The sequence below is a fragment of the Orcinus orca genome, chromosome 13, assembly GCF_937001465.1.
Source record: "Orcinus orca chromosome 13, mOrcOrc1.1, whole genome shotgun sequence".
Lineage (NCBI taxonomy): Eukaryota > Metazoa > Chordata > Mammalia > Artiodactyla > Delphinidae > Orcinus > Orcinus orca.
In genome coordinates, this window is record NC_064571.1 from 27,615,680 (window position 1) to 27,631,725 (window position 16,046).

The 16,046-nt window shown below is 36.5% G+C and overlaps 2 protein-coding genes and 1 long non-coding RNA gene across 22 annotated transcripts in view; 1 reads left to right on the top strand and 2 right to left on the bottom strand.

Annotated features, from left to right (window-relative positions):
- Window positions 1-10,075, bottom strand: part of LOC125960856 (uncharacterized) — a 229,726-nt gene extending 219,651 nt beyond the window's left edge. Inside the window, exon 1 of the long non-coding RNA XR_007470946.1 lies at window positions 9,970-10,075. This is a non-coding gene — a long non-coding RNA (uncharacterized LOC125960856). The remainder of the gene's footprint in view (window positions 1-9,969) is intronic.
- LOC117199207 (uncharacterized) overlaps window positions 1-16,046 on the top strand; it is a 1,082,321-nt gene that overhangs the window by 325,206 nt on the left and 741,069 nt on the right. Inside the window, exon 6 of one of the 20 annotated variants that reach the window (XR_007470938.1) lies at window positions 152-939. The exons of 17 other annotated variants lie outside the window; for them this stretch is intronic. The gene's annotated coding sequence lies outside the window, so the exon portion shown is untranslated. Of the gene's footprint in view, window positions 1-151; window positions 940-16,046 lie in introns of those variants that run through there. 2 more of the 20 variants (XR_007470934.1, XR_007470937.1) reach the window with 2 other exon arrangements.
- LOC125960839 (uncharacterized) overlaps window positions 1-16,046 on the bottom strand; it is a 254,745-nt gene that overhangs the window by 149,091 nt on the left and 89,608 nt on the right. The window lies entirely within an intron of this gene.

Here is a 16,046-nt window from a genome sequence, read left to right on the forward strand (position 1 = left end):
ACTCTGATTTTGATTAGGTATCAACCTTCCCACAGACAGCTTGGATATCCATAGGCTGTGGATGACACATTGGAAACCAATAATGTGCCATTCATCAAACATTCTGGTTAAGCTGTCATTCTACTTGTCAGTGATCTTTTTTTTTTTTCAGGAATAGAAATGCAGTGAAATTCAGATCACAGAGAATCATAAAGAAATTTGCTTTTGGAAAAATCAGTTCTGTGTAATTAGCAGTGATTTCCAGAAACATTTCTTCTTCTATCACTGATGTGAAGGAAAATGCAGGTAATCATGATCATTCTTGGCAGTAATTCTACAAGTATGTACAGAACCAATTTTAGGGTGGCATCAATACTGTGGCCAGGAGAGCTGAGAGATAGTAAAACTTGAGCCTTTATAATACTAATGAGCTCCTAAATTGATAAATTCTGAAGATTGTCTTTCTCCTAGACTTCTTCTGTATCAGCTTATTCATAGCAATCATAGTTAAGCTGTTTGAATCAGAGTTCCTTGAGTCAGCATCCTAAATGAATAAAATATTTGTGTTAGAAATGGAAATCTGGAAATAACATTCTAAAATATGGAATTGAGTAAAATTGATACAAGGCAATAAGGATAATATTTTTCTGTCACAGGAATCTGAAAATACTAGTTATTCTACAGAAAAGTTCTTTTTAACTATTGCCTATTGTATATTGTGATGTATCAACTTTTGATGATGGCTGAGTCATCATGAATCCTAGTAGGAAATATTTATGAGATTGAACTAGGTTGAATCTTTTCTTTGGCATTACATAACACCTTAAAATATGGAGAAAACTTTTGTCTGCAAGTGACTCATGAAATCTGAGCGAGAAAAATATGTCTCTGCTAAGAGAGGTCATCTTCACTTATGATTACAATCAAAACATTTGGAAGTTTAGTAATCATGGGCCTGGATGATTTAAGAAAGCTAAGACTTGTAAGAACGTTACTCTAAACGTTTGGGAATTTGAGAGAAAATAAGATTAGAACAAAACACTTGTCCCCCCAAACCTCTTCCAAGCACCTCCTGTAAAGCATTGTGTGACTGATGAAGGGCACAGTCTGATTATTGTGAAGATACGGCTTTCTAAAGCAGCGATATTCGTGCCAGAGGCAGTTGGTTAAATCACCTGGTAACTGAGACCAAGAGGAAAGGAAAGTGTTACATTAAGGTCTCATGGCACAGACAGAGCACAGAGCTTGTTATCATAAACCAGAAACTTCCAGATTCATAGGCCCAAATAATTGCTGATTGTGTATTAGTAGTCATGCAGTTAATTGAAAACAAGTAGGCTGTATAACTAGTTTTAAAAGAAATGTATACCAAAGTGACCCCAAGCCTGGTTAGAGTATATGATTGCTAAACCTTCTAAAGTAAACACTAGTCCCAAGAATTTTCACCTACAGAAAGTACGTTGCTAAAGTGGTGCAGACCCAGAAAAGAAATTTTACACTGTCCACTCTAAGGTCACAGAGACAACAGACACGGCTATACTCTGAGAGAGGAGAATAAAAGCTCTCTGATTCACAAGCTATGAAAATCACTTCACTGACAGAACAGGAAGTTTTTGTAACCCTGTCCAACAAGTAAAGTATATTATAGACAACTGCATATTTTCCCGTTGTCCACCTTTACAAAAGGGAGTTTTTTATTGTAATTATCATGCTTTTTACCACTTTGTGTACAGTTAAGGAAGATAAATCACTGGACCATTGGGAGCCATGTCAGAGGACTGAATATTACCCAGAGATCTTGTACTTCAGAATAAATGCAGTAATTGACTTTGGATTTTCTCCCTTTGGGAAGGAATTAAGACATATTTCAAGTGGGCATGAATTTTTTTTAAATGTATTGTAGAATGTGTGGAATGAAAATATGTATGTGGAATAAGTTCTCGGATAGCCAAAGAGCTTGTAATATTGGATTTTAATTGTTGCTTATCCATTTATATTCCATATGCCCCCTTCATTTCCCTACTAGAAACTGAATTCATTTTCCCCAAATATCCAGTTCATTCTATGAAGCTTATATAACTTAGTAGAGACTGAGTGGGCTCCGTTTAGTCTAAACCAATCACAATATTTATCTTTACACCTATCAGTGATTGGTTGGAAAATAGACATGGAATTTACTGAGAATTAAAAGAATTAGGAAGTCAGCTAAGGGCTTCTGGGAAAGTTCTTCTTTGCTCTTCAGTCAAGAACGTAAGAACAGGAATAAGCCTCTAAAACTGATTGCTACTGGCAGTCACCTTGTAACCCTGAGGGCAACCAGTCTTAGCATAAAGCCAACCTGAGGACAAAAGAGATAAAAGACAGATAAAACCAATGACTCTGATGACCTCATTAAGTCATGTATTCAGTGAGCTTAGAAATCTGCTCCAACTTCCAGTTTTATGAGACAATAGATGATCTCATTGTTTTAGCAAGTTTATATAGAATTCCTATTAATTAATCCAAAAGCATTCTAAATAATATAATTGTATTCCCCATCTATTCCCTCTGGAAAACCTAGAGGGTGCTTGTGAAGAGATTCTATATAGGACAGTTTTCCAGGGGTATCCACAGTAATTCCATACATCAAGCATCTCTGTGGCCTAGTTTTACAGAAAACTAAGTGCTTTTTATTCCATTCTGTCCTCTTTTGTGATAACCCCCTGTAAAACTGGATGGTCTATATATGTCTGTACTCCATTTCTGGACTATTCAGGTACTTAGCCATGTGACTTCAGGTTTCCTTGAAGAGCAAAAAATTACACTGTGTATTTATTTCAGTGTCTGGACAGCTCATGATAAGAATATTCTATTTCATTTTAGTTTTGTCAATAAGGAGGGTTGTGTGCCCAGAGGAAAATGATAACCAAAACAGTATAATGTTTTCTCATGCTTGAGAATACTAATGCTGTTAAATATTTCTTCTGAAACACTATGTGTAGTGAATGACTGGAATTCAATCCTAGGTGTAAACTTTAATTTACTCCATCTTTCCCCAGTTTTTATACTTACATTTTTTATTGTCCTTTGCTTTTGTAAGTAATGCCTCTATAAACATTTTCATACAAAATCAGTATTATTCAATAGAATTATTTTTGAATTCCTATTTTAGCAAGATGCTTATGTATTTCAAATTTAGTACTAGGTATTCATTAGGAAATTTGATTCTTGTTATCATGGAGCTTACAAAGTACTGAGGAGAGAGATGCAAAATAAAATCTCACAATAACATATTTTTCTGTGGTGAATACTATCCAAAAAATGTATAGTATTTTATGAGACTAAGAGTGAAAGAACAAACGTGTTTTCCGTTAAGAAAAAATCTGAGAGAGACCTTCAAGATTGCAGAGGAGTAACACGTGGAGATCACCTTCCTCCTCACAAATACATCAAAAGTACTTCTACATGTGGAACAACTCCTACAGGACACCTACTGAACGCTGGCAGAAGACCTCAGACTTCCCAAAAGGAAAGAAAATCCCCATGTACCTGGAGAGGGCAAAGAAAACAGAAAAAACAGAGACAAAAGAATAGCAGTGGAACCTGCACATCTGGGAGGGAGCTGTGAAGGAGGAAAAGTTTCCACACACTAGGAAGCCACTTCACTGGTGGAGACGGGGGTGGGGTGTGTGTGTGGGAAGTTTCAGAGCCACAGAGGAGAGTGCAGCAACGGGTGCAGAGGGCAAAGCGGAGAGATTCCTGCAAAGAGGCTCGGTGCTGACCAGCACTCACCAGCCTGAGATGCTTTGCTCACCCGCTGGGGGGCTGGGGACTGGGAGCTGAGGATCGGGGGTCAGATTCCAGGGAGAGGACTGGGGTTGGTGGCATGAACACAGTGTGAAGTGGTTAGTGCACCACAGCTAGCCGGGAGGGAGTCCAGGAAAATGTCTGGACCTGCCTAAGAGGCCAGAAACCGTTGTTTCGGGATGCGCGAGGAGAGGCGCTTCCTGCTCTGTGTGCCCACAGACGGCAGAGCACAGCCTAAGCAAGCTCCAGAGATGGGCATGAGCCGCAGCTATCATCTCAGACCCCAGAGTCAGGCACGGACCACTAATGCTGCCACCACTGCCACCAAAAATCCTGTGTGCAAGCACAGGACACTACCACACTCCCCCAGGAGCCTGTGTAGCCCGCCACTGACAGTGTCCCATGATCCAGGGACAACTTCTCCAGGAGAACACAAGGCATTCCTCAGGCTGTTGCAATGTCACGTCAGCTTCTCCCCCCTGCAGGCTCACCCCGCATTCCAATTATGACTATCATACCTTTCCTCCTCTCCGACCTGAGTGATCAAGAGAGCCCTAATAAGCCGCTGCTTTAATCCTTTCCTGTCTGGGTGGGGAACAGATGCCTGAGGGTGGCCTACAGACAGAGGCAGGGCCAAAACCAAAGCTGAACCCCAGGAGCTGTGCGAGCAGAGGTTAGAAAGGGAAATTTCTCCATGCATCCTCAGGAGCAGTGGATTAAATCCCTGCAATCGACCTGATAAACCCTGCATCTGTGCAATACCTGAATAGACAATGAATGTTCCCAAAATTGAGATGGTGGACTTTGGGAGCAACTGTAGATTTGGGGTTTGCTTTCTGCATCTGATTTGTTTTTGGTTTTATGTTTAACTTAGTTTAATTTTTAGTGCTTGTTATCATTGGTGGATTTGTTTATGGGTTTGGTTGCTCTCTTTTTTTTTTCTTTTAATGAGTGTGTGTGTGTGTGTGTGTGTGTGTGTGTGTGTGTGTGTGTGTTTCTTTGTGTGATTTTGTCTGTTTAGGTTTACTTTTACCTTTTAACCTAGGGTTCTGTCTTCGTTTTTCTGTTACTTTTGTTTTTTTTGTTTGCTTGTTTGTCTTTTCTTTTAATGAGTGTGTGTGTCTGTATGTTTCTTTGTTTGATTTTATCTGTTTAGTTTTGCTTTTACCATTTGTTTTGGGGTTCTATCTGTTTGGTTTTTTTCTTCCTTTTCTTTCAAGGCATGCAGATGGCAGGGTCTTAGTGATACAGCCAGGTGTTGTGCCTGGGCTTCTGAGGAGGGACAGCCGAGTCCAGGACATTGGACAACCAGAGACCTCCCAGGCCCATGTAGTATTGGCGAGAGCTCTCCCAGAGATCTCCATCTCAACACTAAGACCTAACTCCACCCAATGGCCAGCAAGCTCCAGTGCTGGATGCCCCATGCCAAACAACTAGCAAGACAGGAACACAACCCCACTCATTAACAGAGAGGCTGCCTAAAGTCATACTAAGTTCACTGACACCACAAAACACACCACCAGATGGAACCCTGCCCACCAGAAGGACAAGATCCAGCCCCATCCACCAGAACACAGGCTCCAGTCCCCTCCACCAGGAAGCCTACACAGTCACTGAACCACCCTCACCCACTGGAGATAAACACAAGAATAGCAGGAATGATGAACCTGTAACCTGCACAAAGGAGACCCCAAACAGAGTAACTGAAACAAAACGAGAAGACAGAGAAATATGTAGCAGATGAAGGAGCAAGGTAAAAACCCACCAGACCAAACAAATGAAAGGGAAATAGTCTACCTGAAAAAGTATTCAGAGTAATGATAGTAAAGATCCAAAATCTCTGAAATAGAATGGAGAAAATACAAGAAACGTTTAACAAGGACCTAGAAGAACTAAAGAGCAAACAAACGATGATGAACAACCAAAGAAATGAAATTTAAAATTCTCTACAAGGAATCAATAGCAGAATAACTGAGGCAGAAGAATGGATAAGTGACCTGGAACATAGAATAGTGGAAATAACTGCCACAGAGCAGAATAAAGAGAAAAGAATGAAAAGAATTGAGGACAGTTTCAGAGACCTCCGGGACATTAAACACACCAACATTCAAATTACAGTGGTCCCAGAAGACGAGAAAAAGAAAGTGTCTGAGAAAATATATGACGAGATTACAGTTGAAAACTTCCCTGACATGTGAAAGGAAATAATCAAGTCCAGGAAGCACAAAGAGTCCCATACAGGATAAATTCAAGGAGAAACATGTCAAGACACATATTAATCAAACTATCAAAAATTAAATACAAAGAAAAAATATTAAAAGCAGCAAGGGAAAAGCAAGAAGTAACATACAAGGGAATGCCCATAAGGTTAACAGCTGATCTTCCAGCAGAAACACTGCAAGGCAGAAGGGAGTGACAGGACATATTTAAAGTGCTGAAGGGAAAAACCAAAACCAAGATTCCTCTACCCAGCAAGGATCTCATTCAGATTCGACAGAGAAATTAAAAGATTTACAGACAAGCAATAGTTAAGAAAATTCAGCATTACCAAACCAGCTTTACAACAAATGCTAAAGGAACTTCTCTAGGCAGGAAACACAAGAAAAAGAAAAGACCTACAATAACAAACCCAAAACAATTAAGAAAATGGGAATAGGAACATACATATCAATAATTACCTTAAATGTAAATGGATTAAATGGTCCAACCAAAAGACACAGACTGTCTGAATGGATACAAAAACAAGACCAATATATGTGCTGTCTATAAGAGACCCATTTCAGACCTAGGGACACATACAGACTGAAAGTGAGAGGATGGAAAAAGATACACCATGCACACAGAAATCAAAAAAAAAAAGCTGGAGTAGCAATTCTCAAATCAGATAAAATAGACTTTAAAATAAAGACTATCAAGGGATCAATCCAAGAAGATGATATAACAACTGTAAATATTTATGCACCCAACATAGGAGCACCTCAATACATAAGGCAAATGCTAACAGCCATAAAATGGGAAATCGACAGTAACACAGGAACAGTAGGGGACTTTAACACCCCACTTTCACCAATGGACAGATCATCCAAAATGAAAATAAATAAGGAAACACTTTAAATAACAAATTAGACCAGATACACTTAATTGATATTTATAAGACATTCCAACCAAAAACAACAGAATACACTTTCCTCTGAAGCGCACGTGGAACATTCTCCAGGATAGATCATATCTTGGGTCACAAATCAAGCATTGGTAAATTTAAGGAAATTGAAATTGTATCAGGTATCTTTACTTATCACAACACTATGAGACTAGATATCAATTACAGGAAAAAAATCTGTAAAAATACAAATGCAGGGAAGCTAAATTATACGCTACTAAATAACCAAGAAATCACTGAAGAAATCAAAGAGGAAATAAAAAACTACCTAGAGACAAATGACAATGAAAACGTGATGGCCGAAAACCTATGTGATGCAACAAAATCAATTCTAAGAGGGAAGTTTATAACAATACAATCCTACCTTAAGAAACAAGAAAAATCCAAACAACCTAATCTTACACCTAAAGCAATTAGAGAAAGAGGGAAAAAAAACACCCAAAATTAGCAGAAGGAAATAAATCATAAAGATCAGATAAGAAAGAAATGAAGGAAACAATAGCAAAGATCAATAAAACTAGAAGCTGGTTCTTTGAGAAGATAAACAAAATTGATAAACTATTAGCCAGACTCATCAGGGAAAAAAGGGAGAAGACTCAAATCTACAGAATTAGAAAGGAAAAAGGAAAAATAACAACTGACACTGTAGAAACAAAGGATCATGAGAGACTACTACAAGCAACTCTATGCCAATAAAATGGACAACCTGGAAGAAATGGACAAAATTCTTAGAAAAGTACAACCTTCCAAGACTGAACCAGGAAGATATAGAAAAAATGAACAGACCAATCACAGACCAAGCTCTGGAATTGAAACTGTGATTAAAAATCCTCCAACAAACAAAAGCCCATGACTAGATGGCTTCACAGGTGAATTCTAGCAAACATTTAGAGAAGAGCTAACACATCTCCCTCTCAAACGTTTCCAAAATATAGCAGAGGGAGGAACACTCCCAAACTCATTCTACGAGGCCACCATCAGCCTGCTACCAAAACAAGAAAAGATGTCACAAACAAACAAAACTACATGCCAATATCACTGATAAACATAGATGCAAAAATACTCAACAAAATTCTAGTAAACAGAACCCAACAGCACATTAAAAGGGTCATGCAGCATGATCAAGTGGGGTTTATCCCAGGAATGCAAGGATTCTTCAATATATGCAAATCACTCAATGTGATGCATCATATTAACAAATTGAAGCATAGAAACCATATGATAATCTCAATAGATGCAGAAAAAGCTTTTGACAAAATTCAACACCCATTTATGATAAAAACTTTCCAGAAAGTGGCCATAGAGGCAACCTACCTCAACATAATAAAGACCGTATATGACAAACCCACAGCCAACATCATCCTCAACGGTGAAAAACTGAAACCATTTCCTCTAAGATCAGGAACAAGACAAGGTTGCCCACTGTCACCACTGTTATTCAACATGGTTTTGGAAGTTTTAGCCACAGCCATCAGAAAAGAAAAAGAAATAAAAGGAATCCAAATTGGAAAAGAAGAAGTAAAGCTGTCACCGTTTGCAGATGACATGATACTATACATAGAGAATCCTAAAGATGCTACTAGAAAACTACTAGAGCTAATCAATGAATTTGGTAAAGTAGCGGATACAAAATTAATGCAAACAAATCTCTTGCATTCCTATACACTAATGATGGAAAATCTGAAAGAGAAATTAAGGAAACACTCCCATTTACTATTGCAACAAAAAGAATAAAATAACTAGGAATAAGCCTACCTACGGAGACAAAAGACCTGTTTGCAGAAAACTGTAAGACACTGTTGAAAGAAATTAAAGATGATACAAACACATGGAGAGATATACCATGTTCTTGGATTGGAAGAATCAACATTGTGAAAACGACTATACTACCCAAAATAATCTACAGATTTAATGCAATCCCTATGAAACTACCAATGGCATTTTTTACAGAAGTAGAAACAAAAATTTTACAGTTTATATGGAAACACAAATATCCTGAATAGCCAAAGCAATCTTGAGAAAGAAAAACAGAGCTGGAGGAATCAGGCTCCCTGACTTCAGACTATACTACAAAGCTACAGTAATCAAGACATTATGATACTGGCACAAAAACAGAAATATAGATCAATGGAACAGGATAGAAAGCCCAGAGATAAACCCATTCACATATGGTCACCTTATTTTTGATAAAGGAGGCAAGAATAGACAATGGAGAAAAGACAGCCTCTTCAATAAGTGGTGCTGGGAAAACTGGACAGCTACATGTAAATGAATGAAATTAGAACACTTCTTAACACCATACACAAAAATAAACTCAAAATGGATTAAATACCTAAATGTAATTCCAGACACTGTAAAACTCTTAGAGGAAAACATAGGCAGAACACTGTGACATAAATCACAGCAAGATCCTTTTGGACCCACCTCCTAGAGAAATAGCAATAAAAACAAATGGGACCCAAATGAAACTTAAGAGCTTTTGCACAGCACAGGATACCATAAACAAGATGGAAAGACAACCCTCAGAATGGGAGAAAATATTTACAATTGAAGCAACTGACAAAGGATTAATCTCCAAAATGTACAATCAGCTCATGCAGCTCTATGTCAGAAAAATAAACAACCCAATCCAAAAATGGGTAGAAGACCTAAATAGACATTTCTCCAAAGAAGATACACAGATTGCCAACAAACACATGAAAGGATGCTCAACATCACTACTCATCAGAGAAATGTAAATCAAAACCACAATGAGATATCACCTCACACTCGTCACGATGGCCATCATCAAAAAATCTACAAACAAATCCTGGAGAGGCTGTAGAGAAAAGGGAACCCTTTTGAACTGTTGGTGGGAATGTAAACTGATACAGTCACTATGGAGAACAGTATGGAGGTTCTTTAAAAAACTAAAAATAGAACTATCATATGACCCAGCAATCCCACTACTAGGCATATACCCTGAAAACCCATAATTTAGAAAAAGAGATGTACCACAGTGTTCATTGTAGCACCATTTACAATAGCCAGGACATGGTAGCAACCTAAGTGTCCATCGACAGATGAATGGTTAAAGAAGATGTGGCACATATATACAATGGAATATTACTCAGCCATAAAAAGAAATGAAATTGAGTTATTTGTAGTGACATGGATCAACTAGAGTGTGTCATACAGAGTGAAGTAAGTCAGAAATAGAAAAACAAGTACCATATGCTAACACATATATATGGAATCAGAAAAAAAAATGGCTCTGTTGAACCTAGGATCAGGACAGGAATAAAGACGCAGACATAGAGAATGGACTTGAGGACATGGTGGGGGGAGGTTAAGCAGGGATTAAGTGAAAGAGTGGCCTTGACATATATACACTACCAAATGTAAAATAGATAGCTAGTGGGAAGCAGCTGCATAGCACAGGGAGATCAGCTCGGTGCTTTGTAACCACCTAGAGGGCTGGGATAGGGAGGTTGGGAGGGAGGCACAAGAGGGAGGGGATATGGGGATATATGTATACATATAGATGATTCACTTTGTTATACAGCAGAAAGTAACACAACATTGTAAAGCAATTATACTCCAATAAAAGTGTAAAAAAAATAAAATGAAATAAAAAGTAACAAAAAAATCCTTTGAGCGGGACTAATGTTTTTACTGAAGTTTGAGTGCGTTGTTGAGAGTGGGCTTTTCAGGGAGAAGAAACATTTTTCAATGATGTCTAAGTGTCGGAAAGAGCTTTCTGCACTAGAGAAGCTTGAAGAAATATACTGTGCTTGAAGAGGCAAGAAAGTACACAAGATAAAGATGAAGAATTGGAAGGAGCTAGAATATGCAAATCTCAGATTATGTGAGGAATATACTGGTGTACCAATTACAGATTGCTTGATATAATAACTTTTACATACTTAAAAATATCTGGTGTAGGGAATTAGAATTTTACACAGTATTATTCTTAGTTACCAAGACATAGTGTAACTCAACGTTATTTGTCTAAGAAATTTATAAATAATAGTTTGGCTGCAGTGTGTAGGAGGAGAATGTACCCAAAAGGAGCCAAGGTTTCTGATGTGTATAACTGGATAGGAAAAGCAGAGGAATGGTTGTAACAAAGAAATTAAGCATTTGATTTTGAAGAAAGAAAATGAAATGTGGTATAATATTTAGTATAGAGAAAAACAGAAGAGCCTTGTGTGTTGATACAGTAGTGGTCTAGTGGAAAATTCCAAGTGAAGTAACTAAAATACAATAAAGTAATAATGATTAGATTTTCTATGTATTTCTTTATAATAGCAAACATTTTTCATAAAGGCCTAGAAAATAAATATTTTAGGTTTTGAAGCCATATGGTTTCTATCTCAACTCTAGAAATCTACCATTGTAGAATTGAAGTAGACATAGTATATAGGTAAAAGAATGAGACAAAACTCCACAGATGGATTGAAATTTAATTACGAAGTGTTATCTGGAACTCTATTTCAATAAATTTGAAAACATAATAATGATTTATGTGTAAAATACCAATCTTGATTTTAAATTAATTAGGACACTTGAATAGATCAATCACCTTAGAAAAGAGATGCAGAAAAAGATTTTGCACCTTTTTTTCAACATTCATTCATAATAAAACCTTTCAACAAAGTGTAGAAGGAACTTACCTCAACACAATAAATGTTGTATATGAGAAGCCCACAGCTAATATAATAATTAATGGCAGAAAATGGAAAGCTTTTATTCTAAGATCCGTCACATGGCAAGGATGCCCACCCTTGCCAATTATATTTAACATAGTACTGGAATTTCTAGCCAGAGAAAGTAGATAAGAAAAAGGATTAAAAATCATCCAAATAAGAAAGAAAAAATAAAATAATCTCTGTTTTCAGATAATACAGTCATATCTGTAGAAAAATCTAAGGATTCAATAAAAAAATCTGTTAGTATAATAAATTCAGTAAATTGCAGGGTACAAAATCACTGTACAGAAATCAGTCACATTTTCCATAGTCAATAATACTGTATTGCATATTTAAAAGTTGCTAAGAGTAGATCTTAAAAGTTCTAATCGCAAGAAAAAAATTTTTTAACTTTGTATGGTGATGGTTGTTAACTAGACTTATGGTGATGAGCTTTCTGCAATATATACAAATATCGAATTATTACATTGTACACCTGAAACTAATATAGTGTTATATGTCTATCATAACTGAAAAAAATCAGTCATATTTCTACACATAAACAATAAACTGTTCAAAAAGGAAATTAAGAAAAATTTCCCATTCACAGTAACAACCAAAAGGATAAAATACTTGAGGATAAACCTAACCAAAGGGGTGAGACACAGTCAAATGGACAGATATCCAGTGTTTGTAGATTGGAAGAATTAGTACTGTTGAAATGTTTGTACTACCCAAAGAGATCTACAGAGTCAATGCAATCCCTATCAAAATCCCAATGATGCTCTTTGTAGAAATAGAAAAAACAATACCAAAATTCATATGGAACTACAAAAAACCCCAAATAGCCAAAGCAGTCTTGAGCAAGAAGTGTAAAGCTGGAAGAATCACACTTCCTGATTTCAAAATACATTACAAAGCTACAGTAATAAAAACAGTATGGGACTAGCATAAAAACAGACATGTAGAACAAAGGAACAGAGTAGAGAGGCCAGAAATAAATCCAGGTTTCTAAGGACAACTGATCTTCAACAAAGCTGCCAAGAACCCACAATGAGGAAATGATAGTTTTCTTTAATATGTAATGCTAATAAAGCTGAATATTAACATGCTGGAGAATGAAATTGGACACTTATACCACATACAAAAATCAACTCAAAATAGATTAAAGTACTAAATGTAAACCTGAATCTATAAAATTACAATAATAAAACATAAGGAAAAAGCTTACTGAAATGGGTCTTGGCAATGAGTTTTGGGATATGACACCAAAAGCCCAGGCAACTAAAGCAAAATAGACAAACAGGACTACATCAAACTAAAAAGTTTTGGCACAGCAAAAGAATCACCAGAATGAACTGGCAACCTAAGAATGGGAGAAAATATTGCAAATCTTATATCTGATAAGGAGCTAATATCCAAAATAGGTAAGGAACTCATACAAATCAATAGCAGAACCACAGACCAATTTAAAAAATGGACCAAGGGCCTGAATAGACCTTTGTCAAAAGAAGACATCAGAATGGCCAAAAGTTACATTAAATGCTGCTCAATGTCACTAATCAAGGAAATTCAAATTTAAACCTCAATGAGTTATTACCTCATACCTGTTAGAATGACTGTCATCAAAAAAGACAAAGAATAACACGTATTGGAAGGATATGGAGAAAAAGAACCTTTTCCCACTGTATGTAGGAATTTAAATTCATATAGCGATTATGGAAAACAGTAAGGAGGTTCCTCAAAAGATTAAAAATGGAAGTACCTTATGATCTAGCAATCCCACTTCTACATATACAGTATATCCAAAAGAAATGAAATCAGTATCTCAAGATGATCTGCACTCCTATGTTCGTTGCAGTATTATTCACAACAGCCAGATAAGGAAACAACCTAAATGCTCATCAATGGATGAATGGGTAAAGAAAATGTAGATATATAATAGATTATTCAGCCTTAAGAAAAGAATGAAATCCTGACACTTGTGGCAACATTGAGGAACCTGGAGGATATTATGCTAAATAAAATAATCCAGATTCAGAAAGACGAGTACTGTGTGATCTCACTTAATATGTGGAATCTAAAATAGTCATGGAACTCATGGAAACAGAGAGTATAATGGTGAGTTCCAGGAGGCAGGGTGGGAGGAGGAAAGGGGGAGATGTTGGTCAAGGGGTACATAGTTTTAGTCATGTAAGATGAATAATTTCTAATGAACAGCAGTGTGACTATAGTTAACAATATTGTATTGTATACTTGAAATTTTCTGAGAGGGTAAATCTTAAGGGTTCATACCAGGCGCACACACACAAAAGCAAATGATAACTATGCAAGGTGATAGATATGTTAATTAGCTTAAGTGTAGTGATTATTTCACAATGTTTACATATATCAAAACAAAGCTGTACACTTTAAATATAAATAATTTTTATTTGTCAATTATGCCTTAGTAAAGCTGGAAAAAATAACAGAAAAGAAATGAGGTAAAGATATTTGGACAGTTAATTTGTCTACAAACTTTATTTTTTTTATTTGCTGTACGTGGGCCTCTCACTGTTGTGGCCTCTCCCTTTGCGGAGCACAGGCTCCGGACGCGCAGGCTCAGTGGCCACGGCTCACGGGCCCAGCCGCTCCGCGGCATGTGGGATCTCCCCGGACCAGGGCACGAACCCATGTCCCCTGCATCGGCAGGCAGACTCTCAACCACTGGGCCACCAGGGAAGCCCCGTCTACAAACTTTAAATGATAAGTAACTTTTATGATATTGAACCCATTTCAGTCATGAAATAAGATGTAAAACTTTTTTATTCATTTTGTAAAATAAAAATATAGCAACATAAAAAGATTAATGTTAAAGCCCAGTTCTATATCAAATGTAATTGATATGTTTATATATACAATATAAATAATATAATAAACAGTGTTCTGAAAGCATAATGTTATGATAAACTAGAATATATTGCAAGACTGAAAATTTAGCTCAATAACAGTAATCCTATCAATACATCTCATAAAATAAAACATTAATATTTTCTCTAATATCCAGGCAAATTTCTTGGTATCATTTGAAATTTGTTTTTAATAAAATCTCCAAGCAAAATGGAAATTGTAATCAAAATCATTTATCAAATTTTAATAGCAAGCAACACTTTAGATAACAGGTCTCTAAATCGTCAACATGGAGAAACCAGGATTAAGACAGAGAGGGATAGCATCCACATTATTATGCAATATTATTATAAATTTTCAGTTACAACCAATAAGATAACATGAAATAATCTTTATAAATTTTAAAAATGAAGAGACAAAATATATCTTTTTGATGATGTATTTTTGTACCTACCAAAAACTAAGAGACAAGTCAATTCTTAAAAAAAACTATTAAGGGATCTAGGAAAATTGAAGGGATGTAAAATATAATTTATAATTAGGTCTTTCCTATTAGAAGTAGTAATAGGATTTTTTAATAATCCATTCAACACAGTAGAAAAGCTGTGATACTTTGGAATAAACTTAAAGGGAAAGTACCCAACTTTTATGAAGAAAGTAATACAGTTTTATTGAAGGACATAAAACAAGACCAGAACAAAGGGAAGGAATGTACCGTATTGTTTGATGGAAACATAACATGTTTATGAAATCGTCTATTTTTCCAAAATTATATTAAAATTCAATGTGATTCCAATTTAAAATCAATTTTTAGTGTTATGCTGTGACCTTTATGCCAATGTGAAAGTTTTCCTTGTTTGTTTGTTTACAAACTCGGAACTATTTATTGATTGTGAGGAGAAACTTACGTACAAACAAGGCATGAGGAGAAGGGGGAAACTGTCCAGTGCTGGCAAAGGAAGTAGGGGCTGGAGAGTGGGCCTGACAATACACCAAGAATCAGGAGAAGTTTTCTGAAAACTAGCTCAACTCCTAAACATGCTTCATGGGAACTAGGCTTCGGGACACAGTCCATGTGGAAGGGGACAGACAAGGTTGGTTCTAGAAGCCAAGAAGTTTAACTCCAGTGGAGTCCCTTCAGTGGAGTCTGATCCACTGTGGTAGGGACATAACCCCCTCCGAGATCTACTTTCAATCATAGCTCCCTCTGTAATTTTATTACAAGGAGCCTCCAGTCTTTGAGCCCGGGATGTTGGCGGTGGGTCAGAGCACCTTAACTAGCCACCAAAATTATTCAGAGAATGGTTATGTGAGAATCTTCTAGATTTTAATGTGTAATATAGCGTAAAACAAATAACAAACCAAACTCAGAACCTACAGAGAAAATATCCAATCATAATGAGGATAAAGAAAGACAAAATCAGGAAAACTGAAGCTGAGAGAATTTCTGGCCAGTAGAATGGTATTAAAGGAAATACTAAAGGATGTTTTTCAGGCTGAAGGGAAACACTGCCCATTGGAACTCATGTATAGACGAAATGAAAACAGAAATTGTTGTTATT